At 40.4% G+C, this 27,887-nt stretch overlaps 1 long non-coding RNA gene across 4 annotated transcripts in view; it reads left to right on the top strand.

Moving 5' to 3' along the window:
• Positions 1-27,887, top strand: part of LOC110260955 (uncharacterized) — an 83,113-nt gene that overhangs the window by 18,016 nt on the left and 37,210 nt on the right. The window contains exon 3 of one of the 4 annotated variants that reach the window (XR_002344599.2): positions 24,641-27,836. The exons of the other annotated variants lie outside the window; for them this stretch is intronic. This is a non-coding gene — a long non-coding RNA (uncharacterized LOC110260955). Of the gene's footprint in view, positions 1-24,640; positions 27,837-27,887 lie in introns of those variants that run through there. 4 annotated transcript variants of the gene reach the window in all.

The raw sequence follows: 27,887 nt of genomic DNA, 5'->3' as shown, positions 1-27,887 counted from the left end.
GAGACTTTTGTGGATCTATACAATGTTTTGAGGGTTGCCTTTTCACTCTGTGTCTTTTGATGGATGGAAGATCTCAATTTTAAATTACTCCCATTTATCAATAATTTTTCCCTTATGACTAGCCATATTTGTGTCCTATTTTAAAAAATCTTTGCCTACTCCGAGATCACAGATATTTTTTCCTGTTTTCCTCTAGAAAATTGTGTTACTTCTGATACATAGATCTACAATCCATATGAAATAAAATTTTCGTATAGTGTGTGGTAAAAATCAAAATACATTTTTTTCTACATGGATATTCGATTTACATCTAACCAATTTTAATACTGAGATAAAATCTGCAGGTTCTTAAAGAAGCCACCATGGAATAGAGAGAGAAAATTTGATTAAGATGTACTGTGAAGGCAGGGGAGGAGTCTTCATATTTATATGATCATACTTAATGCTTTGTGTAAAGGTCCTTTAAGATGAGGCTAAGTTTGCCTTTTCAATTACTATGCCATTAAGTAGGTGCCATTGAGATAGACTCAAGGTGGCATGGACGTACGTAGTCAAGGTCACCCAGTAAGATCCTTGCCAGGGAAAATGGCAACACTTTTGAAAGGAAAACATCATAATTCAGATGCCTTAAAATAAAGCTTTGCCTCAGTGTTCGCTGGTAGCTCAGTGGGTTAAGGATCTGGCATTCTCACTGCTGTGGCATGTCCCACTCCAGGCCAGGGAACTTTTGCAGGCGGCAGTTGTGGGCCAAAAGAAAGATCATTGCCGACACACAATAAAAATGTATTAGATGTGTGAGGAAGCAGGAAAATATGGCCTATAATCAAGAAGAAACCTATCATCAGGCACTAAGATAACCAAGCTGTTGGAACAAGGAAGGGCTTTAAAGCAGCCATTGTAAATATATTCAAAGACGGAAAATAAAAATATGGTCCTACTAAGTAAACAGAGAAATCCTAAGGGGAAATAGAAGCTATAAAAAGAACTAAATGGAGATTCCACGCTTGAAAAGTACACTCTGAAATGGAAAATTCACTGGATGAGCTGGACAATGAAAAAGCAGAAAAATGGTTACTGACCTTTAAACTAATAGGAATATCTAATAAGATAGTTAATAGATAATTAATAACAGGATGATAGCAATTATCTAATAAGTATACATATTTTTAAAAATGGAAAAAGTAATAGAACCACAGTGACCAAAGGGACACATTGTCATTACAGTATCAGAAAGAGAGGAGTGATTGAGAATGGCACACAAAAGATTGGTTTTTTTAAATAATGATGTAAAATCTTCCCAAATTTAATGGGAAAAAAGTTTAAGAAGGTCAACCAACCCTACGCGAGACAAATAAAATGAAACCATAATTTAGCCATATCAGCCTTGAACTCCTGAAAATGAGAAATAAAAAGTAAAAATCCTGAACCAGCTAGAGAAAAATGATATATTACATAGAGAAAAAATATCATATGATATTCTTCTTATAAAAGAACTTCTTATAAAAAAATAAAGGTAGCCAAATGACAATAGGATAATATATTTTCAGTGCTGAAAGAGAATGCTGTCAAACCAGAATTTTATATGCAGAAAAATATATCTTTAACAAATTAGGGTGAAATCAAGACACTGTCTTGAGAACTATGTCTAGATACTCATGTTGCAACAGAAGAAAGGGAGGGGGGGAAACTGTAATTGCAATGTATACATGTAAGGATAATCTGACCCCCTTGCTGTACAGTGGGAAAAAAAAAAAAAAAAAGACACTGTCAGATAAAAGTTGAGACAGTCTGTTAGCCACAGAATTGCATGGACTAGTGGCAGTTCTTCAGGCTGCGTGTACATGATCCATACAGACACTTAGATCTAAGGAAGAAATGAGCCGCCCCAGAAAAGGTGAGTATGAAAGTAAATACAAAAAAAAGATGCGATTTCTTGGGAAATTAAAAGAGGGTGAGGAGAAGGAACAGAAAAGCATAATGAAGTGAAAACTATATGCAATCAAAGAAGCTTAGAATCAAACCCCAGCTCTACCACTTGTAAACCATATATGATCATGGGTAAGTTGCTTGACTACTGTGAGCCATTTCCTTCACTGTTACTGGGTTAATAACCCTTACCTCTGTATGGTTTCTAAGAAATTGGGAGCAGGGAGGAAGTGGGATGGACTGGGAGTTTGGAATTAGTAGATGCAAACTAGTACATTTAGAATGGATAGACGAGGAGGTCCTACTGTATAGCGCAAGGAACTCTATCCAGTCTCTTGGGATAGACCATGATAGAATATAAGAAAAGGAATGTGTGTGTCTATATGTATATATGTGTGACTGGGTCACTTTGGTGTACAGCAGAAATGGGCACAACATTTTTAAAAAGGGGGCGGATTGAAGAAATATCCACAAAGTTCCTTGTACAGTGTCCAGGGCTCAGTGGGCACTCAGTGTCACAACGCTGAATGTTAGGCATTACGTAAAAGAGTCAAAAATTGAAGTTCATTGCATTGATCAGGTTACCTAATCTGTGACAGTTTACTATATATTTTAAACACTGAGACAACCATGGTCCTATCTTATGCGACTGTTGCAAGAATTAAGTGAAGTAACACATTTAAGACATTATACGATTGACATATAAAAATGATCAAAATAGTTGTTTAGGAGTTCCCGTCATGGCTCAGTGGTTAACGAATCCGACTAGGAACCATGAGGTTTCTGGTTCGGTCCCTGCCCTTGCTCAGTGGGTTAAGGATCCGGCGTTGCCGGGAGCTGTGGTGTAGGTTGCAGATGCGGCTGGGATCCTCCGTTGCTGTGGCTCTGGTGTAGGCCGGTGGCTAACAGCTCCGATTGGACCCCTAGCCTGAGAACCTGCAGGAGCGACCCAAGAAATGGCAAAAAAGACAAAAAAAAAAAAAAATAGTTGTTTAAAAAATCGAAATTCAGATCGTCTTGCCTAAATCAAGGGGGCTAAAATTTTAATATTTTCCCCTTTCTTTTACATTTATCTTTCTTTTTAAAAGAAAAAATGCTCATAGTATTCCTGTTGGTTTAATTAACTTAGGTCTATAAATTGACATTAAATTTCCAAACCATTGATGACTTCGAGTATTGCAAATCCCAGTGCTACGTACTTTATTTAAAAATCTCCAGAAAATGTGCACCTCAGATGCTAAGTATGCATGACATTTTGTCAACAAATAAGCAGTGGCACATTCTATGCTATTTCCAAATTTCAGTCTTCTGCTTTTTACCTTCATAAATGTTGCAATTATTTACTTGATATCTTTAAATTAATTCCAAAAGGTCACTTAGGGCACTACTATATATAATAGTATCTCTGACCCTAAATAGAAAATATGCATTAAAAATGAAATTAAAGCAAAACAACATTGTTACAATTTAGCTACAAATTACTGATTTCTAGAGGTTTGCTCTGTCTTTGTTGAAGAGTGAGAAAGTGATAGAGTCTGAGAGAGAAACTGATCAGCAGATGTTACCTAGGTATTAAATACATACTAACTCCTGAGAAGTCTCTTTGTTGAAATCACAAGGCATGAAACGACTTAAAAAGGAATAACTTTCTCAATGTGCAATTCAGTTTTCCTCATGATCTACTCCCAGGCTTTTATTCCCCCACATATTAAAAAAAATGGAAATAATAATAATTTACCCCACAGGTTTGGGGTAAATGGTAGGCAAAATAATATATTGAAGTCTCTTAGCACAGGGCCAGGCACATAAATGGCGAGAGAATTATTAGCCATACTTTAAAATATTCGGTACACTTTTATTACCCACATTCTTCTTGCTCATGGAGAAAACACAGATGGACTTCTTTTTATTTACATCTTCCATTTGCATGTTGAAATTGAAGATGAAGTGGTCTCCTCTGAAGAGGAACTCACCATGGTCTAGAATTATAACCTACTAGCAGACTTTTTAATTTTAAGACTTCTGAAATAAATATAGAAATAAGATTCATTACTAAAAGGTATTGAAACTAGAATTCCCTGTCACATGAGTTTCTGCATCAGAAACACTTTACTCGTGTGTGTGTGTGTGTGTGTCTGTCACACACACACTACACAGAGCCCACAACCACATTGTATTAATAAACTTAATACTTGTATATTATGGAAGTTTCTTGAAGATATAAAGCCCCAGGTCTACCTCATTTTCAAAAGGCCTTATATCTGTGTGGCACTATTCATTTCTCTAGTTTAATAATGAAAACTTTGATTCTGCTGAAGTAATCCCTAGTAGCAAATTAAAGGAAACTTTTTAGTAAATAAGAACTTAGGAAAACTTAAAAAAATAGGACCATAAACTTCTAGAAATAGTGATTATTTATTCCTGGTAGAAGAATCTAAAACTCACTGCATAAATACTACATCTTTCTCTTCCACTGACATGAGCTGTTAATTAATTGTACTTTTCACTATCGAAAACAGTAAAGAACAAACAACATAAAAGAAGAACGTTGTCAAATCGTCCTCATACATCAGACATAATGTTTTTTTCACTTTCATCAGAACTTTATAATCCATCAGATATGTTAATATTTATGGAGTGCTTATAGAAGAAATCTGTTAGAATTAATAAATAATAAAGCTAATGTCTTTTTAAATTGTAAATCAAGAACCCCGTCATAAACTTTCCCATAATTTACTGCAGTAATATAAAACCAGAAAAGCAATAAGCAGACAGGATTATATTCTGTTACTCAGAATATCTAACTATCTATCTCCAAAGTGCCTTTGGCTTTTTAATTTTTTTATAATGAAAAAAAAAAAAGGTTTTGGCGACCCAACTCATAGGATTCTTTTCATCAACATGCGTGAGGTCATAAGTGATTATATACACATAGCAATTCATGCTAAGAGATTTTTCTTTACCCCTGATTTGGGCCTGAGATATTATATTTGCTAATATATTATTCAGGATTATGGTCTCTATACTCCAAGCCAAGACTTATTTTCTTATTTTGTGCTATTTTATCAGTTTTTAGTATTAAAATTAGGCCACCTTCTTAATTATGGAAACTTCTATTTCTATTCTTAAGTAATGTATTGATTGAATATTCTCTGATGTCTTTATAAAACAAATTCTGCTACTGCTCAAAAAAAAACTTCTGGAAGAGGGATAGGAAAAACAATGCCTAAAACATTTGTGTTCAGCATCAAAAGATAATGGAAGTAAAAACATTAAAAGTTATTAATGCAAACCTTTTTTCTATAGTAGAGTAGTGATAAATGGATGAAAGTATTTCACTCAATACCAGTAGACCTGAACTCTGGTTAAGTTTAGCTTTTCTCTCCTTTTATTCAAAAATATAACTTCTCAAAAATATATAATTTCTCTTTCTCTAGATTATATCTTATTTTGATGATAACCATGTTCCTGAGAATAAAGAAGTTCGCTTTCTGTTCAAAATGCAACCTTTTCAAACCTGTCTTAATTATTGAACTGGACCAATTGCAGAGCTCATATGAACTAACTTACTGAAATTTGTAAGTTACATAGGTTGGAAAAGATCACAATTTAATCCAAAATATTCACTTAGTAAACATATACCACCTATAAACTGCTGAGAAAGGAAGAGTAACTTCAATGCTAGCCAGTCCTTAAGTTTTAGTTTTGTTTGGAATTTAGCCTTTAATAAGTAACTTCCTAAATTACTCTGCAAATACATTGGACCATTTTTACTGACTTGAACAAGTTTTGCTTATTTTGGTTGTTTCAAATTTTTATTAGTATTAAGTATTTGAAATGAATTTCTTATAGGCAGCATTTATTAGATGGCTTTTTAAATCCACTTCGTCGATCTCTGCCTTTTAATTGCTATGTTTAAATCATTTATATTTAAGGTAATTATTTCTATATAAGGACTTACATGTGTTCTAAATATGCTCATGAATGTCTTTTCAAGATACTAAAGTGGGACTAAGGGTTGGAAGAAATAATCTTCTGATTACTTAGATGATCATTTCAAGTTGAGTGATAAATCACTTTTTTACTGCCCACCAATAGAAGAGCTTTCCCTACCTGATAGTACACTCTTGGGTTATATTGTGAAATGCTTTAAGAAATTGCTAAATAAACCCACTACTTCATTTATCATAGGGATGTTTTTGAGTGTCTTACCCATTTGATTTAGTTGACCCCTCTATAAATGGCAAATTAAAATTTTATTTTCGGCTTCACAAGAAATTTTGTTTCTCCTAAGAAATAAGAATGGATTTTTCAGTGGATAAAAATTATTTAGAAAACAGTTAATATTTCCCTTTTCCTCTGACTTCCAGGAGGCTCAACACCAAGTTTTTAACCTTAAAATGATAAGCTTATCATTGAGTCACCTCCTACACTTATGTTTTGTGGTTTTATATTTTACTTCATATGTAATAAACACTATAATACAGTGTTGTTCTCTAAGCAGTCAAAAATCTTTCACATGTATTTATACATGTACCTTTCTAAGAGCGCTTTTTTCCTTCTTGTTCTGTTCTTCCAGCTGGAAATATTTCCCTTAACCTGGAGAATTTATCCTTTCACCATTTGAATATGGGGATTATTTCTAGATTTTGCTTCTATGAATGTTTGTTATCTCTCTTGAGACATATATTTTTTTTTCTTGAATAAATACCTGGGGGTTGGAGTTCCCATCATGGCTCAGTGGTTAACGAAACTGACTAGTATCCATGAGGATGCAGGTTCAATCCCTGACCTCGGTGAGTGGGTTAAGGATCTGGCATTGCTGTGGCTGTGGCGTAGGCTGGCAGCTACAGCTCCGATTAGACCCCTAGCCTGGGAACCTCCCTATGCTGCCAATGCATCCCTATAAGACAAAAAGATACAAAAAAAAAAAAAAAAACCATAAAAAAAACCTGGGTGTGGAATTGCTAGATTTTATGATAAATAAGTGTATATTTAGTTATATAAGAACGTACCAAGGGGTTTTTCAGAATTGCCATTTACATTCCCACTTGCAAGGTACAAGAGTTATATGAGTGGGTCTGTTTCTATTGGATATTTTTTCTCTTGATTATGGATCACATTTTCCTGCTCCTTCTCATGTGCCATATTTTTATTATAAGACAGAGACTCGTATAAAATAAATTAGAGACTGTAAGTCCATATTACCTTTCCATTGTCAGAGAAATTGGTTGAGGCTAATCACCTTGACTCAGACAAGAATAAGATGGGTGGTGACTGGATTGTAGCTAAGTTAGTTTTAGTCTACCTCTGATTTCAATTGTCTTGAAGATAGGAAACTATTGTATAGTCATCACTGACCCCTTCCTTTACTAGAACTTTTAATTCTAGGTACTGTGAGATTGTGGGTACTTTTGCTTTCCTTTCCCAACCCCGTCCCCAGGTTCTCCTGCTGTGCCAGTACTCACCAAAAGTCCTATGGACAGAGAAAAATAATTCCTTGATCCAGTCCACTTTCAATAACTGTATTATGTTAAAATGGTTTATTCATTTTAATTTTCCTTCAGTCCTTACCCCCTAGTCTATCTATATTTCAAGTCTCTAATTTCTTTTCTATTTTATTTTATTTCTTATATTCCTTTAAGTTGCTTCAAATATTTTTTACTCCAAACAGACAGGGACTAAGTATGTAGATAAATAAAGGTTAATCTAAGGTTACTATATTACTTGTACCACAAACTGTGTTTTTAAAGGTTTTCAATCTTCTCTAAGAAACTGCAATAGAAGATAACTTTTTTCCAATCAAACTTGGTTTTTCAAGATCCTCATTGGTGTCTCAAGAGTGCTAAAGAACCAAAATACAATTTATTAGTAGAATCGACAATGGATGGGCTACTGAATTGAATTCATTTTTCTGAGCCAGTCTCTTTAATGAGAAAAATGAAGGAAATAAAGTGGGACATTTAAAAACTAATAGGAATCTTGAATATAATAACTACTGACAAAGGCAATTAAGGACCACTTTAACAAATTTTAATAGAAATAAATGAGAATGTTCAAATGACAAGTACCCAAAGGAAAGAAGGAAATATGTTAAATTTAACTATTGCATTTCTCTTAATTATTACCCCTAAATCAAAAAAAAATTTACAATTTTAAAAAAATACTATAAAGAATAATCCCTGACTTTTTCAACAAATATGAATTAATATTGCTTCTTGTGTGTTTCTAATTATGCATCCTTTTGCCACTATGTAGTCCCATAATAATGACTTCAGAATTGTATGACTATGTTTCATTGCATGGATAAATGGGGAAAAATCAGATTAGAAAGTTCTGTCAATTGATTAAGGAAATTTATAATGAGGAGAAACACTGCCTAAAACTGTGCAACCCACGTCTCTCAGAAGCCTCTTTCCACCCACTGTTTTATGCCTCTATAAAGTGTATAGAAACGTAGTCTATATAGAGACCTATGCAGCCTGATGATACTTAAAAAATTTTCAAGGATCGCATACTACAAGGGAGAAAAATACTCTAAAATGCTGTCAGATGCATTTAAGAGCAAAGAAAGTTTATCGCACATCTCCAGCTATATGCAAGTGTACACTGGCCAAGTCAAATCTTTCCCAGATTTCCATTTCAGAGCAAGGAAAACTGGGATTTTGGGATGGAGGTAGAGTGTGAAAGAAAGTGATCCTGAAACAGGTCTTTCTGAGGGTGTTCAGGTTCAGTGATCTTTTATCTGTTTGGGGTTTGAATACAGTAACAACTTCTTTCCTTTGCCAATAATTGCTTAATCCACCATCTGCCTATATTAGTAGGCAGTCCAATTTTCCTCTAAAGGCTTCTATTTGTTCTCCACAAAATCCAGGGGCTTGGAAGTGTTGGAGAGTCAGATAAGTCTCCCAGTGCTGTCCTCAATATCTTTGCCACATGGAGACAGTGTCACATTGAACACCCGTCCTGCACAATCACATACCAATCTTGCAGCCAGTTTGTGCAGGATATATCTGTGAGCAGAACACCAAGACCATAAGTGATCTGGCCTCATGGTGATTTTGTGCTGGCTTATGTTGGATTATCCTATCAGGCAGGTTCTGGTAATATTGCATCTTAAAGGAATTTGTGTCTATGAGGTTTTCTAGACTATGACTCTTTCTCCCAGGAAATTCCATGGCCCGATGTTAAGCCCCCACTTCCACCCTCACTATGAGTTCTTTGGGACGGGCAGTCTTTGCCAGGCCAAAAGGAATCCCACAGTAATTTCTCCAAGGAGTACATGATTATGTAACTACAGCCAGCCTTCAGGAAGAGACTTCTCACATCCCTCCAGATAGGGTAGTGAATCTAAGTCGCATTATAAAAAGAATCCCAAGTGCTTGTCCATGCTAGGGATGGCTCCCTGTAGAAACAATTGGGAGGAAATTTGCCTTCTGTGTTCCCACTCCTCCCAGGGCAGAATACCCATCCCAATGGGGCTTGGTTCTGTGCCGTCCTGTCTTGGCCCTCTCTCCTCACTCTACACACTCTCCCTGCTTGGTTCCACCTGATATCCCAGCTTCCATCTGTTTAAGGCCTGTGAACAAGAACTCCCAAATCTAACTCTCCAGCCGAGATCACGCTCTTCAGGTTCAGATGTATACACCTAACCCTTCCAGCTGCCCCTACCTGATGTCTCCCAGAAATCTCAAACACACCGCAAACCAACTCTTCCTGTGTTCCTTGTTAGTCCATGGTACCACGGTCCACCAGTTGCCAGAGCCAGACAGCTAGGAGCGATCCTTGATTCCTACCAGTCCCTCTCCCCACATCAATTCTACATCCTGAGAAAAAGACGCCACCATCTCATGGTCAGGTCACTGCCGATAGACGTGCCCAGGATAGCGTTATCTCTGTTTGGATCACTCCAGTGGCCTCTTAACTACTTACCAAATGACCTGCATTGTCTCTCTTTGACTGATCTTCCAATTTGCAATCAAATGATCCTACGAAAAGGGAATCTGACTTCTCACCCCACAGTAATCTCTATGTACCTAAACCTTGTTCTGAATTTCCTAATGGAAATGTCCAAATTTTGTAACAAGTCTTCCACAAAGCACATTTTAAACTGGCCCTGACTGCTGCTTCCTCCTCCTGGTCCTTCTCCTCCCCTTCCTTCTTCTCCTCCCCTTCCTTCTTCTCCTCCCCTTCTTTCTTCTTCGCCTCTGCTTTCCTTCCTTCTTTCCTTCTCCATCTCTTCTTCTCTCTCTCCCTCCTCTCTTCTCGTTTCTTTGTCCTTCCTCCCCCTGATGTTTTCTGGGCAAACAATAATCCTCTCTCTTTTGGCCTCAAATCAAAGTACTTTTCCTTATTCTTTTGCCTAACAAACTCTTATACATCTTAATTGTCACTAGCCAAAGGACAATTACTCTCTTAGACTAGGTTAGGTTCCTTTCCTGGAAGCAGGTATTTCCCTGATCAAGGCACTTGCATCTTTTATTAATTAAGTCAATAAATGTTTATTGTGTACCCATTACATGCCAGGCACTAGAGAAATACATGACTATTGTAGAGATTTTAAAACAACAATAAAACTGGCCAAACCTTGTTTATTGGTAAATATCACCATGTGCCAGCAATTCTAACAACGCCTGTGATAAATGCTTCTCTCCAAAAATCTTTTATTTCTTTTTCTTTCCCTTTCTTTCTTTCCCTATCTTTCTATCTTTTTTCCTTCCTTCCTTCCTTCCTTTCTTTTTTTTGGTAACAGTTTTATGGAGATATAATGTACATACCATACAATTCACCCATTGAAAGTGCACAATTTGATGGTAGTTAGTATATTTATAGAGTTGTGCAACTATTACCATAATAAATTTTAGAACATTTTCATCACCCTCCCCTCCCAAAAAACTCTGTACTCTTTAGCTATGACCCTCCCAGTCCCTCCAACTCAAGGCAAAACTACCAATCGGCTTTTGTTTCTGTATATTTGCCAATTCTGGACATTTCATATCAACAAAATCATAAAATATATGCCCTCTTGTGTCTGGTTTCTTTTACTTAGCATAACATTTTCCAGGTTCATTCATATTGTAGCACGAATCAGAACTTCATTCCTTTTTTAAGTTGTGTGTAAAGTATATAACATGATGATTTAATATACATACGTATATATGTGTGTACCTATACATACATATATATACACTACAATCAAGCTAATTAACACAGTTAGCAATTTTTTGTAATGAGAGCTCCTGAAATGTGAATATTTCCAGTACTGAGTAAAGTATTGTTAACCAGAGCTCTCACTGTGTGCATTAGCTCTCTAGATGTATCCATCCTACCTAACTGCAACTTTGTACCCTTTGACAAACATCTCCCATCCCCCTCCTCCCCACCCCACTCCACCCCCTGTGAGGGTGGTCCCCTGGTGACCACCATTCTACTCCCTGTTTCTGTTAGCTCAACTTTTTCAGATTCCACATGTAAGTGAGAACATGCGGTATTTGACTTTCTGTGCCTGGCTTATTTCATTTAGCGTAATGTCCTCCAGGTTCATCCATGTTGTCAGACGTAGCAAATTTTCCTTCTTTTTAAAACTGAAATAATATTTGTTGTATGCATATACCACATTTTCCTTATCCATTCATCCATTGATGGATATTTAAGTTGTCTCCACCTCTTGATTATTGTGAATAACGGTGCAATGAATGTGGGTGTACAGATAACTCTTTAATATCCTGTTTTTTATTTCCTTTGGATATATACCCAGAAGTGGGATTGCTGGACCATATGGTCGTTCTATTTTTAATTTTTTCAGACGGGCTCCATACTGTTTTCTACAGTGGCTGCAACAATGTACTTATCCACCAGCAATATACCAAGGTTTCCCTTTTTTCCACATCTTCAGCAATGCTTGTTACTTTTGTCTTTTTGCTAATAGCCATTCTAACAGGTATGAAGAGCCATTCTAAGAGCCATTCTGAGTGATGTCTCATCATGGTTTTGATTGGCATTTCCCTGTTGATTAGTGATATTGAACCACTTTTCATATACTTGTTGGCCATTTGTTATGTCTTTCTTTGTGAAATCTGATTCATGTCTTTTGCCTATTTTTAACTGGATTATTTGTTTTTTACGATATAGTTGTTTGAGTTCCTTAAACGCTTTGGATATTAACCCCATCTCAGACATACGATTTACAAATATTTCCTCCCTCTTTACAGGTTGTATCTTCATTCTGCTGTTTCCTTTGCTGTGCATAAGCATTTTTACTTTGTTGTAATTCCATTTGTCTATATATTTTTTTTTGTCACCTCTGCTTCTGGGGTCATATCCAAAAAAAAAAAATCATTGCCCAGACCAATGTCAAGAAGATTTCCCCATTTTTTCTTCTAATAGTTTTATAGTTTCAGATCTTTCATTTAAGTGTTTCATCCATTTTGAGTTCATTTTTGTATAAGGAGTAACATAAGGGTCCAATTTCATTATTATAGGCATACCATTGATTCTTCTCTCACTTATTTTTCAAGGCATTTGAAAATTTCAGTTTATAATTATTAGTCATTTTGTAAGCTATCTACCAAACTAATGACAAACCAGGATTCCCAGGTAACCAGGTCACAGAGTCCTTAATTATCTTGTCGTTCCACCCATGGTCTTTATCTGTACCATTCATTTGATCATGGAATCATATTCTGGCTTACATTTTCATTTATGTGTTTGTCTTATGTTACTACTCCAAGGATTTTAAAGGCACAATGACCTTCAAAGCAAGGCAAGTTAGGCTAGATTAAGAGTGGTGGGAACTGTGAGGAACTGAAGAGTACATTTCTCAATGAAAGGAAGCAGCCATCACTCAGGTCCAGCGAGTTGTTGCCGTTAAAGAATGTGGGATCTGTGTTTCTAAGTCTTCTGCAATTTTCCAAGAGAAGCCTGAACTCTTAATTTTCAAGTGGAAGATCCCAATTTCTAAACTTTGGCAACAAAATCAAATTTTAGTTTTTCTTGTATATATTTACTTATTTGTGGCAAGATACTAGGTACCAAGAAGTTATATCTGCAGGCCACATCTACCACTTCACAACATTTGGTCTCTATACCTTGTCCCTCACCTTGCTGGGAAGGTAGGAGGACTAAGTATTTTTCTGCAAAACTTAGGGCGTTTGTCACAGGATGGAGCTCACAGCAAGCAGTCAATAAAAAAAGAGAAATAAAATAAGGCTTGCTGGCAAATGTTAGAAACACAGCAAATGTGACAACAGCAATTGCACAGGACACTGTATCCATTCGGATTTGTTTTCAAGGATGTCAAATGACCTCACCAAAACATTTTTTTAAACCAAAGTTCGTGATTCCGTAGACGCTGCCTTTCCAAACCTGATGAGTTAATTTAAATAAAGATCTCATAAACAGCCCCTGCGATGAAGGGTCCATCTCTTTAGAAGATGACGTAGGGACTACATAGGCTCTGATGAAAACCCCTTGCCCCACAAAAGCTACTCACGGCACCCCCACCCCATTTTTCTCCCAGACTTTTCCCGTTTTCTATAGAGAGCCCTTTATCTGTACATAGTACATACCAGTGGGATTTGCATATGATTTTAGCAAATCTCTGAAACTATTCTGTTGCTGAGTTTCATGTGTCAAAGTCACATGTAAGGAGAGAACTGTCTTTAGCCAAACACAGAGATGGAAGCCCAATATGCTTTTGGTCCCTGAGTCTGTATCTGAAAAGGGTGAGGGGGTGGTTTGTTTAGGCAGCAACGGCTTTAAACATTCATTGATGAAGCATTATTTGAGAATCACTTACATGGAAACGGTTCATAACATCAACATTTAATTGATCCATTTGCTTCACAAGCTAGTGACAGGTGGGACCAGAGATATGAAGTCTAGAGTCAAACCGATGCCAGTTGCCTGCTCCGTGTCTACCTTCAGTATTAGAATTAAAATTGGCACATCTTGTGAGGGGGTGTCGAGGGTGGCAGGGAGAGTGGCAACAAGATCTCTGGCTGAGGGAAACCACATCCCCCTTCCTCCATTGTTCCAATTCACGGCTCATCGGTCTGCTGAACAAGAGGATGCTTTTTGTCCTGCACCTTGCATCTGATGCAGTGCCCCACAGGCTAAACAGGCTTGGGGGGGTGGGGTGGCAGAAGTGCAGGGCAGGGCTGATGAAAACTCCCATATTACCTGGTGAGAAAATGTTATTAAGAAGTCCATGGATCAGGAAGGAAAAAAGAAAGTCAGGATGTCCTGAGGAATTCATTCTTAGGATATGACAGCAGCAGAGACATGGTAACAGTTTCTCCTAATTGACTAGCTCTTTTCTTATTCATAGCTTATACTATACACTGCACTTCATTCGCTCTATCATTGGATTATCAGAACAACATGAGAATTACTAGATTTTTTTTTTACCGATGAGAAGTTGTCTTAGAGAAGATAAAGGATGATCATGGAATTGTTGAGTTGGAAGAGTCTTTAGATATCCTTTTTAAAAAAATTTTTATAGAATATCGCTGACTTACAAAGTTGTGTTAATTTCAGGCATACAGCAAAGTAAATCTGTTATATATACACATATATCTGTTCCTTTTCAGATTCTTTGCCCATGCAGATTATTACACAGTATTAGGTAGATTTCCCTGTGCCATACAGTAGGTCCTTGATATGCATCTATTTTGTGTATAATAGTGTGTCTATACCCATCCCAACCCCCTAACTCATCCCTTCCTCCCTCCCACATTTCCCCTTTGGAAAACATAAGTTTGATTTCAACATCTTTGAGTCTGTTTCTGTTTTGTAAACTCTAGTGTATCATTTCTGTTAGATTCCACATATTAGTGATTTCACTTGATATTTGTCTTCGAAGAGTCTTTAGATGTCTTTCATCTCATCCCATTTTATACATGTGGAAACTGGGGCCCAAAGAGAATAAAGAGTTTGCCCAAGTCCAGTGGGTATTAGCAGAGAGCAGACAAGAACCCATACTTTCAGACCCACAGCCCCCCATTCCTGCTACGCAGCTGCGAAGCTGCCAAAACAAGCTTCCTGTATTTACCCTGGTGCCAACACTACCGGGGTCTGTGTTCTACAAATTAATCTTTTCTCATCCCAAAGTTAAAAGCTTAAATTTAAAGGCTTAAAGATGAAAAGTACAGACAGGATTCAAGAATGGTTTGTCAAGAGGTCTTTGAAGTCTTACAAAATGAAATAAACGATGAGAGGAAAGGCAACATAAATATGAACTTTTAAGGACTCTCCGTGTATTCCATTCCATCCCGCTAAAGCTGACAACATTCTGCTAAGTGTGGGTGCCCAGCAGACCAAGATTAATAAATAGACCAGCACTGCTTATAATTGACCTCTTCATTGTTCCTATGCAGATGGTTCTACTAAGTATGTGAAAACATTTGTTCTCTTAAATAGGTTATATATTCCCTACCCTCAATTTTGTTTACTCTATTAATTTGCTTAGCAAACCCTTCTTTCCATATCTAGTACAAAGGTAAACTTCAGCCCAGCCAGAGGGTCTGAATTATTCATACATTCTAAATTAGCAGGGTCCAGATTAATGAGGTTTTACTCCACTTTTTATCCTCAACTACCTTCCCTTGGGGCATAGAATCATTGCTCTTCTCTTTCTCCTTCCCTATTATCATAAGCTATATCCCCCTAGTGATACTCCTTTAAAGGGGCACCTGGTTACAGCCTCTCTAGGGCTGCTCTGAAGGCACAATGAAAGGAAGACAAGTGGCCACGGAGCTGCAGATTTCCTCTCGCCCCGTCCTTAGTTCAAACTCTCTACAGTACGGAACTGCCAACATCTTAACTTCCTCTTCTCCCACATATAATATGTTTAAAAGGACTAGGGTGAACCTGAGACAACATCGTCAATCAATTATATGTCCATTTAAAAAAGAACCTAGGGGAGTTCCCATCATGGTTCAGTGGAAACAAATCTGACTAGCATCCATGAGGACGCAGGTTTGATGCCTGGCCTCGCTCAGTGGGTTGAGGATCCAGCACTGACACAAGCTGTGATGTAGATCGCAGACTCGGCTCAGATCTCACGTTGCTGTGGCTGTGACGTCGCTCCAATGTGACCAGCGGCTACAGTTCCAATTTGACCCCAAGCCTGGAAAGCTCCATACGCCGCAGGTGCAACCCTTAAAAAGATTAAATAGATAGGTAAACAGGACCTCGGCACCACGAAGCCATGAGCTGGGGCACAAGGTGACAGGGAGAGGACAGAAACAGCAAAAGCCTTTGAGAGCTTCTCCCGTGGACTCCTTGGTGGTTCTGTACTTAGTGAGAATTCGCACTCCAGCTCCGGGAGACATTACAGAGGGCTGGCTGGGGTATGGTCTACCCATGTTCTTTGGTGTTAGATTGATCATACATTGTCAACATTCATTTTCCATGGACAATTCATGAACGGCAACACCCTCCTTCCAAAAACATAACTGCAAGAAAGGATCTCCCTCCCTCTCTCGCTCTCTCCTCCACACTCTGCCAATGTCATCTTTATGATGTGAAAATCACTATTTTGAGATCGGTGCAATCTGTGAGCACGGAAAGCAGAGGAATTATGTGTGTTTATCCAAGGTAAGTGTGTAAGCACCAGGAACATAAGAGCACGGACATTGCTGGGGATTAGCTGAAAGCCAGCCGCCGTATGCACGCTCATTTCCTCTTTTACTGCTTAATTCCCCTGTGATGCCATCTGATCAGTTCTCGAATGTCCCCTGTGTCTTTGCCTTAACAATCGAGCCTGGTAGGCCATTCCACACATTTGTGATTCTCCGCATGAAAAAAAAAAAAATGCTTCCTGACATCTGTTCTGAATTTGTTTCTCTTTAATTTCCATTTATGCTCCCTTATCCTAACATCTGTGTCATTCTGAAAACAGTAACTCAGACTGACGTTATCTGTGCCATTTACCATTTTATATTCCCCAGCTAGAAGTTCCGCTTAACCACGTCGTGGATGTGGAATTCTGGTTGATGTTCAGTCCAGCAAGTGGGGCTCAGCTGTGATTTCAGAGGGTTCAGCAGATGTGGCAGCCCCCGATCCACCCTCAATATCCTCTTTGAAAGAGAAGCGGGTGGTGGGGATGGGGGGTGGGGCTGAGGAGGGTCAGACCTGGATACACACCATCTCTCAGTTGGAAGTCGTTCCTCCGTAGCTCTCCCCTGGCCCTCCGTGCAGAGGTGTACTTTTCTCTTAGCATCCCGAGGCCAACCTGCCCACTTTTCCAATAGGCACATTCTAGCACAATCCAGAGCCTAGAAGGCTCCCCGCAGTCAGAAAGCATCTGTTGGATGAAGGCATGAACCAAAGGAGGTTGGTGGGGGGGAAGGAAGAAGGGAACAAAGATTGATTGTTTCTCAGAAAACAAAAGAAGACAAGATCTAAGATGGAAAGCCAACTCTAAAATTACATCCTTCTGAAATATATCTGCCTATTAGAGCTTTTATTTGGATGCCGAAAATTTTCTCCCCGAATTCACGGTCCCCACTCTTTGGGTAAATCTCCCTCCAGGGGGCTTGACAAGTTTGTTCCGTGCCCAGATCATTTACGTAAATTCTAATCATCGCTACAGGAGGCTATTTTCTGGTCACTATAACATTTTTTGGCTCATAATTCCCGCTTCTGTATCCTCCATTTCATCTCTGCCTCTAAGCTTAGGATCACACAGCTGAAATATGTTCTGAGACCCGAGCACACCCCCCAAGAGTCAAAGGGCCTTCAATTTAGGAAAATAAAATACAGTCCTTCAAGAAATGTTTATCTTGGGCGTTCCCTGGTAGCTTCGTGGTTAGGACTCAATGAATTCACCACTGTGGCCCAGGTTCAATCCCTTGGTCTGGGAACTGAGATCCCACATCAAGCTGATGCACACCATGGCCAAATAAATAAATAAATGACTTTCTAATAGTTAAAAAAGAGAGAAATGTTTACCCATTTCACAACTATTCTACACCAGACACTGTGTTACATTCTCATAATGCAATGAGGAAAACAGGCATGGTCTCCCAACCTGACAGCACTGAAAGTCTAGTAGGGGAGGCAGAAAAAAGGACAAATAAGCAAGCAAATCAAATTAACCTCCAATAGAACATTGTGGCCAGCATTATGAAGAAGAGGAGCTGGGAGCTATGCGGCTGCTGTTTTTACCCTGTATGATCAAGGCGCAATTCCAAAATACACTTATCACAACACATATGGAGCCAGAGTAGCCAAGGGCATCATAAGTTAGGAGGTGGTCAAATGTAAACATTACCATGATCCACATGTTCGTGGAGGAGAGACAGGAGAGAGAGAAGTTAGAAGGCGGTAGGGAAGGATCCATCTGTCCCTGGTTACCGGGAGTGGAGACTCAAAGCCTTTGCTTGTTCTTAAATATGAAACAATTGCAAAATGTTGCTATTAAAGCTTAAAGGCAGGAGAGCTTGGTGAAAGCTGGAGATGCCAGGAAAAGCTCTGAGAAAGAGAGGGGACTTAGGCAGGGCTGAAAGGGATAAGCGGGTGGGAAAAAAAAAAAAAAGGCTCTGTCTCTCTTTGGCTCCAGGACACCATCCGCTCTTGCTTTAACAACAGCTCCAGCCTACTAACTACTCTCCTTGGTGAATGGAAATGAAATGTCAAATTCCACAATGAAATCCTAAAATGCAAATCTGACCCTGGCAGCTTAGGGCTCAAAACCTTGGATGGCTCTCTGTTCTCTGGGCTGAGCTTTTTCGTATGGTACAGAGACCCCTCATCTGGCCCCTCTCTAGTTCCAATTCTTAAAAGTCTACATAAACCCCCCTTTACTCCCTAAATTTCTGTTCCACTTGCACCAAGATCCTTCAGGTGCATGTATTATATGATGTACTATCTGTAGAAGCTCTCCCTTTCCCCTGGATCACTCTTTAGGCCTCCAGCCCACCACCGCTGGCTTGCCCTTCAGAGGCAAGTGATGAAATCCCTACCCTGGGAAGCCTTCCCTAAGTCACCCCCACATCTGAGTTGGCGGCCTTTGCTATGTGCTCTGACAGCCACTGTCTCCATAGCATGACCCTTGTCAACTATATTGTGGCTGTTTAATCCCCCCAACCCCCACATTCTATGTTCTGTGAAGGGACAGCCCACTTGAGTCCTGTTCTCCACTGGCTCCCAAGAACTGGCGCAGTTCTTCTTGGAAATAAGTAATGAGTGCGTGCCGATTAGATCATTGAACCACATTGCTGAACGGAAAGACTCTCTGGCCAGTGAGGCTAGATCTTCTCCATAAAGATGCTATTGATGTCCCATTGACCCATCCCAAGCTTCCTCTGAACAGGGATCATCCCTGTTCAGAGATGCACCAGCTGCACAAATGTAAATCTGCCCCAAACTAGAGAGTCCCCCACCCCCAAAAGACAAAAACCAGAGCTCTGCCTACTCTTATCCAGGAAGAAATTAAAGGGAAGCAAGGAAATGGAGGGAAGGGGGAAGAGGCGTTTCGGCACTTCCCCAAATGAAGGCAGCCTTGACATCAGAATGTCCAATAAAAGCACAGCTGCCTTTCCCCCCCTCCCCCAAATTATGATCAACTCCCTGCGTCAGGATTCCATGTCCCCGTTTTGGAATTATTTATGGGGCACTGAGCTGAAATAAAGATTCTACCCTTTTGCAGAAAAACATTCTATGCCCCACCCCCAACTTTTTAAAAAACATTTGGTGTACTGATCCTGTTTTTAAGTAAGCTCTAGTCTGTGAGTAATAGGTAAGTTTTCTTTCCTGGTTATATCATACTAAAGCTTATTCAGATGTGATAACGTTTTTGCTGCTGTATCTTGGCAACATGATTTATTCTGCAAATGCTCAGTGTTACCGTCTCACAAAGCTGTACCATCTGGGTTGAATTAATAGGCTACCCAGAGAAATAAATGAGAATGGTCTCCCATAATTAACATGGAGGTAAAGTATATTTAACAGATTATTATAATTAATATGTCAGTTACTGATTTCATGCTAAATAGAATTGTGAACACAAGATATTAAGATTAGTTACCCTCGCTGCGTGTGCCTGGAAAAAAATGCAACTGGGAAAGAAATGAGGGCACCGAGTCCAGTATCAATAGAATTGACCTTAACATTAAGACCATCAGATACCACAACTCTAAGCAAACAGTGACAATGTCAGGCATTATAAGCTGGGAGCAGCAAATTACTGGTTTCATAAATTCGGAGTTTATACCAGCGATGTCCAGAATATCCCAGATGTGACCTGCAAAAGCACAAGAATGTGCTTAATTTATACACAGCTGAAAGCAGCTATCTAAAGGAAGGGGGGTAGGGGTGGGGGAGGGAAGACAAAGAAAGAAACCAGATTTGCTCCCAATGCCAGGCTGCGTTCCTTGCTCCTCGGTACTGCATGCAAAATGCCCACTTGAGTGAGAAAACCCACAAAGGAGACCTGGAGGTGATGGGAACTCGGGGGGCGTAGGCATCTGCGCTGGGTCCTCATGGAGAGCGGATGGGGTTTTTGTCAACCGGTATGAACAGCAATGGACGGGTCCTAGGGACCAAGGCAGTGGGGGCTGGGAGAGGAGAGAAGATGACTCATAACGTATCTTTCACAACAAATGTCTCTATCAAGATTATTAAGTTCCATTGCTTTCAAAGCTTCTGGGAAAAAGAGAGATTCATCTTAGCAGAGATTCTCCTGGGGAAACTGAACTGCACTGTGAACTCACCCAGCCACAAAAGCCACTCTGGACAGGTTCATCCGGTTTTCCTGTAATGGATGTGCATGCGTGTGTGTGTGTGTGTGTGTGTGTGTGTGTGTGCGCGTGCGCGCGCGCGCGCGTGATTCATACCACAGGGAGCCAACAATAATGTTTTAATGTGTGCTTGTGTATGCCTATGTATGTGTCATGGAAGCAAGCATATGACTTTGCTTTCATCACTCTGGGTTTTCCTAGTCCTTGAAAGGAGGTATTTTTTCTGGACAGACCCGTCATTGTCCCTCATGCTTCACCACTACCCAGTGACCAGAAGCTCTCTCAGTGATTTTGAGCTTCTAGGCTTGGATTAAAATTATAATTCTGGTGTCAACTGGCACGTCCAAGTTGTGTCTTCATTAGCCTCCAGGGAGAGGCCACCTTCCTGGGGAGGCTTCTCCAGGGCCATCTCTCCTCTCCCATCTCCACCGCCCCCCAGCCCCCCAGTAGCGAGAAGCGCAGTGTCCCACCCACTGAGCGTCTGCTTCCAGGGCTCCCTAATTGATGAACAAATGGATTCACGAATGCTCCAAGCTGAGCCTTCCTTAGGGAGTCTCGGAGGCTGGAATTCAGCACACTTCCAAAATAATCAGGCCATCAGAGAAATGGCAGATAGAGCCAAACGGAATATACATCTTAAGAATGTATAGCCTTCAGGAACAGAACAAAAAAGAAGCTTCTGTATCATCCTTTTTCTCAGTAGTACAAAGGAGGGAGTAAATATTGTCTTCGCGGGGGGCAGGAGTGGGAAATGGTCATCAGAGGAAGGAACCATCTGGTTAAGTGAAGATTTAAAAAAAAAAAACCCAGAGATTTATTGGAATGATTCGGAGAAGATTCAGGGAGTTCAAGAACAGGAGGTGTTCTTGATCTCAGGAGTGAGTTCTGACCTAAGAAGAGTTACCTTCCCCAGGTCTCTCTCTCTTTCATTTCATTTCTCATCACTGCTTCTCTCCTTCTACCTGTTTCTTTCTCTCTTTCTCTGTAACCTCCTCTGTTCCATTTGCACACGGGCTGGGGCATGATTTCACCTTTTAAATTCTTCCCAATTAAGCTGCCCCTCAAAAGCTTGCTCTGAACCTTGATGCTACAACTCCAACACCTCGGGAGAGAATCTCATTGGCTGAGCTTGAGTCAAGGATTCAATCCTGGTCCAATGAGCTGTTCTGGGAGTAGACTGGGCCAAGTGGTACCCTCGGCAGGGGTGTAAGAAACAGCTCAGTGGGAGAGAGGAAGCGGGAGATGGAGGCACAGCAAATAACATTACTGGAATTAATTCTGACTTACCATCCCAGGGTGGAATGTAATCTGCTTTTTTTGGAGGACAGTTTATCTTCACTCCACCTTAGGTTGATTAGATCTGCTTTCTAAAACGCCTCTTCAAATGCACCTTTCGTTCAAGGTGTTTCCAAGGCAGAAGTCCAAAACTGTGAGAGAAGAGGGCATAACTCACGGTCATGTCACCAGTCATCATGAGTAGGGGGCTGTACGTGGGTCTGGTGATCTGTTGTATCCCTGACTCCTGTCACCGTGCTTGGCTCATAGTCAATACTCAAAAAATAGTTGTTAAGGGAATGAACCCATAAATGAAGTTTTGTCAAAGGCTGTACGCCACCAGCATTGGTGTCTTCAGCAGCTTCTTAAGGACCCACCTTGCACTCAGCGGACCGCGGCTGCAGAAAGTTTCACATTGTGGCCGTGGGCATCATGGAGGGTACTGCCAGTCACTGCCTGGTTGGGCAGCAGCTCCCGAGCTCCAGCTGAGCCTGCAGGTGGGCAGCATGTGTTCAGAGGGGAGATGTGCACAGCTTGGGAAGCTGACTCCACATGTGCCATAGTACACATAAGCCCTGGACTGCTCAAGGGAAGACGGGACTCAAATGAGCTCTTGAATATAAAGGAGGCTCCAATGGGAGTGTGACAACCAGAGCAATCAAGCTGGCACGTTGTCCCCATGCCCGAATGTTCCTAAGCACAGGGAAAAGAGTTAAACTTGGCAAGCCCTAGGATATATCCCTGGAATCCCTTTAATAATGCCCCCCAATGATTTCTTCTTATATTTACTTTAAAATACAGAAACACGCTTGACTCTGCAACCCTACTTCCAGGGATTTGTTTTATAGAAATACACAGGCATGTGCGCTAAGATATATAGACACAGGTATTCTCTGCAGCAGAGTTAAAATGATAATTTAGAAAATGGAAGCACCTGAAGTATCCACCATCAGGGAATGATCAAAGACCGGATCAGTGGATGAAAATATAGCACATCAAAAACACTGTATGTATGTATGAACAAATGTATAGTCTGTATGTACCACTGACAAGGAAAAGTGCCAAGGTGTATGATTCTGGTTTTGTTTTAAAATAAACTCTGTACGTCTCTTGAAGGAAGACGTTAAATCCACAGAAAAGGATTGAGAAATAGATACCTAACTTTTAAAGCAGCTTACCTTTGGGGAGTCAGATGGCAGTGGTGGGAGCCACTGAGGGGAATTTTCACGCTGTACCTACTCGCTGCCTTCTATTTCTGAGTTCACTTTTCATAAGCATATTTCCCTTTTGTAATTCTCCAATGTTTTTTAAAAAAATAAGGAAAATGGAAAAAATATGAAAATATACTCTCCATACTCTCTGTGTAAAGAAACTGTCTCAGTCACAGTCCTAGAAAACTAATTTATGGTTACCCAAGGGGAAAGAGGGAATAAATTAGGAGTTTGGGATGCACAGACACACACTGCTGTACACAAAAGAGGCAGCAAGAACCTACTGTATAGCACAGGGAACCATATTCAGTATCTTGTGATCACTTTGCTCCACCCCTGAAACTAACACAACATTGTACATCAACTCTATTTAAAAAAAATTGTCTCAGACACTAAGTAATTTACTACAAGTCACTTGTCTAATTTGGGTTTGAACCAATAGAAACCCCAATCACCTCCATGAAGCAATGGGCTTAAACTGCATGATGATGCATTTGAGTTAGACATAAAAATTCAAATCATTATGAATGGATATGCATTAGGTCAATTGTTGTGACCCATTAGTAGGGTAATTTATAAAGTCAGTGAAGGGATTTAGAATGTGGCCCCTTGTGTCTTCTAGATTGTGTCTGGATTTCACTCACTTACAAGCTTTATGACCTTGAGCAAGGTACCTAACTCTTTGGCATTTCAGATTACTTATTGGTACAATAGGGTAATAATAGCATCTATCCCACAGGTCATTGTCATTTATTTATATAAATCCTATATGTTAAGTCCAGCGCCTGGGACATGTCCTCAAATACCTTGATGAGCAAATATCTATCACTTGCAAGAGATCTTACAAAATACAGAAGATGAGTCATCTGCCCAGGTTCTTAAAGTGTGATCTGGGATCCCCAGGACCTCTAATTGGGTTTCTGGAGTCTGAGAGCCACCCCCAATTACATAAAAACCTTCGTGGGAAAGAGCACAGGTGAATATCTCTAGGGAAAGGGCATAGAGACTTAACAGGTCCTTAAAGTTACTCCAGAAGTCTTAGGATCCCTGGTCGAAGGCTCCTTCTTCCTAGGGGCGGGGCTTCTAAACAATCTCCCACCAGATGGCACAGTCCTCAGCACTCGTCTCCATGCCCAGCTTCTCAGAACCATCCTTTATCCCTACTGGGGTTCTATGGCTGAGTCTGCCCTGGCTGCCAAACCAGTCCTTCTCACTTAGTTAAAATAAATCTAGTCTAACAACAGGGTCCTACACCCATAAATACGTCTCGTGGCTGAATTGACCAGTTTGGCTGAGTTACCCAGCTGCACCCCTGAATTAATCAGGACTATTTCAATTCCAAGTGATGACAAAAAAGAATAGAACTTATTCACATAAACAGGTCTAGAAGTGTGTCTCATTCCAAGTGGGACTGTATGCAGGTGCTCAAACAAGGTCATTGGAAATCGTTCTCCATCTTTCTTTCTGGGTTGGCGCCCATTTCAGGCGATGCGGTAGCAGCAATGACGCTCCAAGGTCGTAACTCCAGCGGAAAAAGAGAATTTCTCTTCCCTACCAATTCCAGCCAAGCTCCTTGACTTACTCCAGTTGGCCCACCTCGATCACCGGTCCACCTCTGAAGGAACTGCTGTGGCCGAGGAGATGAATAGCTCTGATTGGTTAGCCCGGGTCCCACCTCCGGAGCTAGAGGATGGCATCACCCACCTAGAACCCCAGGGATTAAGAGTGGGAGAAGAATGGTTTCTCAGAAAAATTAGGGGTGTTGTTACCAAAAGAAAGAGGGATGGATGTTGGCTTCACTAATTGTTTGCTACCCTGTTATCAGTCATCTCAGAGACACAGCTTGGTTTCAGCAGCCAAGCAAGTCTTTGCTGATGAAAACAGCTTAACCCAGTCCTGATTCTACAGCAAAAGACTTCCAAAACAAGAGATGGCTGCGGTCTTCTCCAACAGATAAGCCACACAGACGCAGCTTCTGCCACTTACTGTCCTCTCAGTAGCTCTCACTGCGGTTTTCAAGTCTCGTATTAGCCTGTCAGAAGGAAAGGATTAACAAGTATTTTGATTTCTGTTGAAAACACGTTGTTTCAGAAATAAAGTTGGCATGGCAGGCATCTTGGTTGATTTAATCTCTGACACAGGAAGCTTATTTATAGCATCACAGCCTTCTGAATGTTTAAAAACTCAAGCATTATAAGCCTGCTGTGCTTTTCCTGCGAAGTATGGAAAGGCACTAAATGAATAATGCCACCTGGGCCAACAGCACAGGCATGCTTGAGAATCAAACACAGCTTTCATCTTCTCCTTGGATGTATGAACTCCCTTCTGCTCAGGCTGGATCCGTCCTGCAGGATGTTTCCTGGGCCACCAGTCCATGTCCTGGAAATGAAGTCCCAAAGGAAACAGGCTGGGCTCTGACCCCTTTCCTGATCTGCTTTCCACGACTTTCCAAACCCTCTCCCAGACACCTCTGAATCGGAAGAGCTTCTTTGTACTGAATCTTCCCCCAGGATGACCCCCTCTTTCTGCTAGCAGCCCCATTCCACCAGGCAGGTGTCGAGAATATTTTTGAGAAAGGTTGTTCAAGCAACCCAAGCCAATCCCCTCCTTTTCCAGCTTCAAGGGAGCCTCAACCAGTACATTTTCCCCCTAAGAACGAAATCTCACTAAAAATAGACATCAGTGCCAGGGATGTGGGTTAATTTAGGCATTTAATTTTGCCTTCCTGTCACAGGAAAAATTGATTATCTTCGAGTTAAAAAGGAAGTCACTGCAAAGGTATTTAAAACAGCTAGGCAACGACATCTTTTGGGGCAGTGGATCCCTAGTGACTACTGCAGATATAAACATTTTACTGTATTAATTTATAGGTGAGCACCAACTGCCTCAATGATATAATTTGAAAGCAATGTACTTCTTTTACTAATCAAAGGATCTGAGGATTTTTTTTTTTTTTTTTTTTTGCATCTCAAGGCCAGAGGTTATGATTTTGATGTTTAGACAGAAAATAAACTGCATGAGTTTTAGATCAGGCTAGCATGAGTTTTAGATCAGGCTAGCACCACCTCTTTCTAGAATCTGGCTATAAAAATAGATATTCTACACTAGGGCTTTTCTGTAGACATAGACCCCAAAACAGCTAGAAAATTACTCTCCATTCCTAATTACCAGCTTGATTACAGGAAAGTTCTCATCAGGGAAGAAAGTTCTCAAAACTGGGCCAGGGACCTCAGGAAGAAGCACACGGCAGCCCTTGTGAATTACTAACAATGAGTATCAGTTCGGTGGTCACACTTCTGGACCAAAAATCAGGGCAAGTGATCTAAGACACTTAATAGTTCTTAAGGGGAAAAATAGTCAAATGAGGAGCATCACAGAACATGTAGAGGACGCAGAATAATATCTCCGTCCTGGAGTTTACAATTGGGTTTGAATTGCAAACACACCAATTCTATGACCACGAGCCAGCCCTTCTTCTTTGCTAAGCCTCAGTTTCCTCATCTGTTAATGGTAGGAATCACAGGATGTTCTTCTTAACATTGTTATGAGCATTAAATGAGATACACTGAATCAGGTTCCTCTGTGCCAAGGAAACCCTTAAAGTCAAAGATAATCAAATTGATGCCAAGCCACCCCTGTGGGACAGGCGAAGATGTTGTAAAACTGACTTCTTTTGGACACTTGGGTCATCGGGAACCTTGAGGGGAGGGAAGAAGTTTGACTGAGAAGGCCAGTACGAAGGATTTTCTAAAAATTTCTGGCGTACACTATCAAGGAACAGCATCCAAAGCTTTGGTACCAGCAATTCCCACCAGGAAGAGCAACCAGTGGAGAGATGTAGGAGCCATGGGTCACTCTGGAAGGTGTTGCCACCATGGCCGCCATTTGGTCTTATATGGGAATAGACAATAATGTACCAATAAAATATAGCAGAAAAAGAGAAGGCTGGTAAGAAAGGATGCCTATGAGAACAAATTCTTAGATCTCACTTCTTCTATGATATGATGATATGATATGTGCTATATGATATGATGGCGTTGGATATCCCATAAGGCAGATATAATTAGAGCCAAAGAAATGTTGTTTGGAAAGCTTATGTTTTACTCCACACCAGTGTGGTCTAAGGAAGACAGATGCAAAAAGCAATGAAAATCCGCCTTGAAAGCACATTGTGCTTGAAGGGAACTCATCGAGGTAACTAGGTGACAGACGCTGTGAATGCAGTGCTGGTGATTTTTGACAGGACCCCAAAGCTGATCAATGGGGGAGAATGGAGATGGAGCCCCTGGAAGGACCCAGAGGTGATAGCCCCAAATTGGAACTTGGAGAAAAATTTGACTACTAAGGTGGAAGTTGCCATGAGAAGAATGAAATTAAGAGTTTAGTTTCTTCTACGATAAAAACGAAAGAGGGGGAGTTCCCGTCGTGGCGCAGTGGTTAACGAATCCGACTAGGAACCATGAGGTTGCGGGTTCGGTCCCTGCCCTTGCTCAGTGGGTTGACGATCCAGTGTTGCCGTGAGCTGTGGTGTAGGTTGCAGACGCGGCTCGGATCCTGCGTTGCTGTGGCTCTGGCGTAGGCTGGTGGCTACAGCTCCGATTAGACCCCTAGCCTGGGAACCTCCACATGCTGCGGGAGCAGCCCAAAGAAATAGCAAAAAGACAAGAAAAAAAAAAAAAAACGAAAGAGGAAGAAAGTGTGTGTGTGTGTGTGTGCACGTGTGTGTGGTGTG

The sequence above is a fragment of the Sus scrofa genome, chromosome 6 (assembly GCF_054392235.1).
Source record: "Sus scrofa isolate SSC_HxYL_T2T_F1_AM1 chromosome 6, Sscrofa_HxYL_maternal_Yorkshire_Landrace_v2.0, whole genome shotgun sequence".
Classification (NCBI taxonomy): domain Eukaryota; kingdom Metazoa; phylum Chordata; class Mammalia; order Artiodactyla; family Suidae; genus Sus; species Sus scrofa.
Note: the sequence above shows the minus strand (reverse complement) of the source record. Positions and strands in the feature narration are given on the sequence as shown.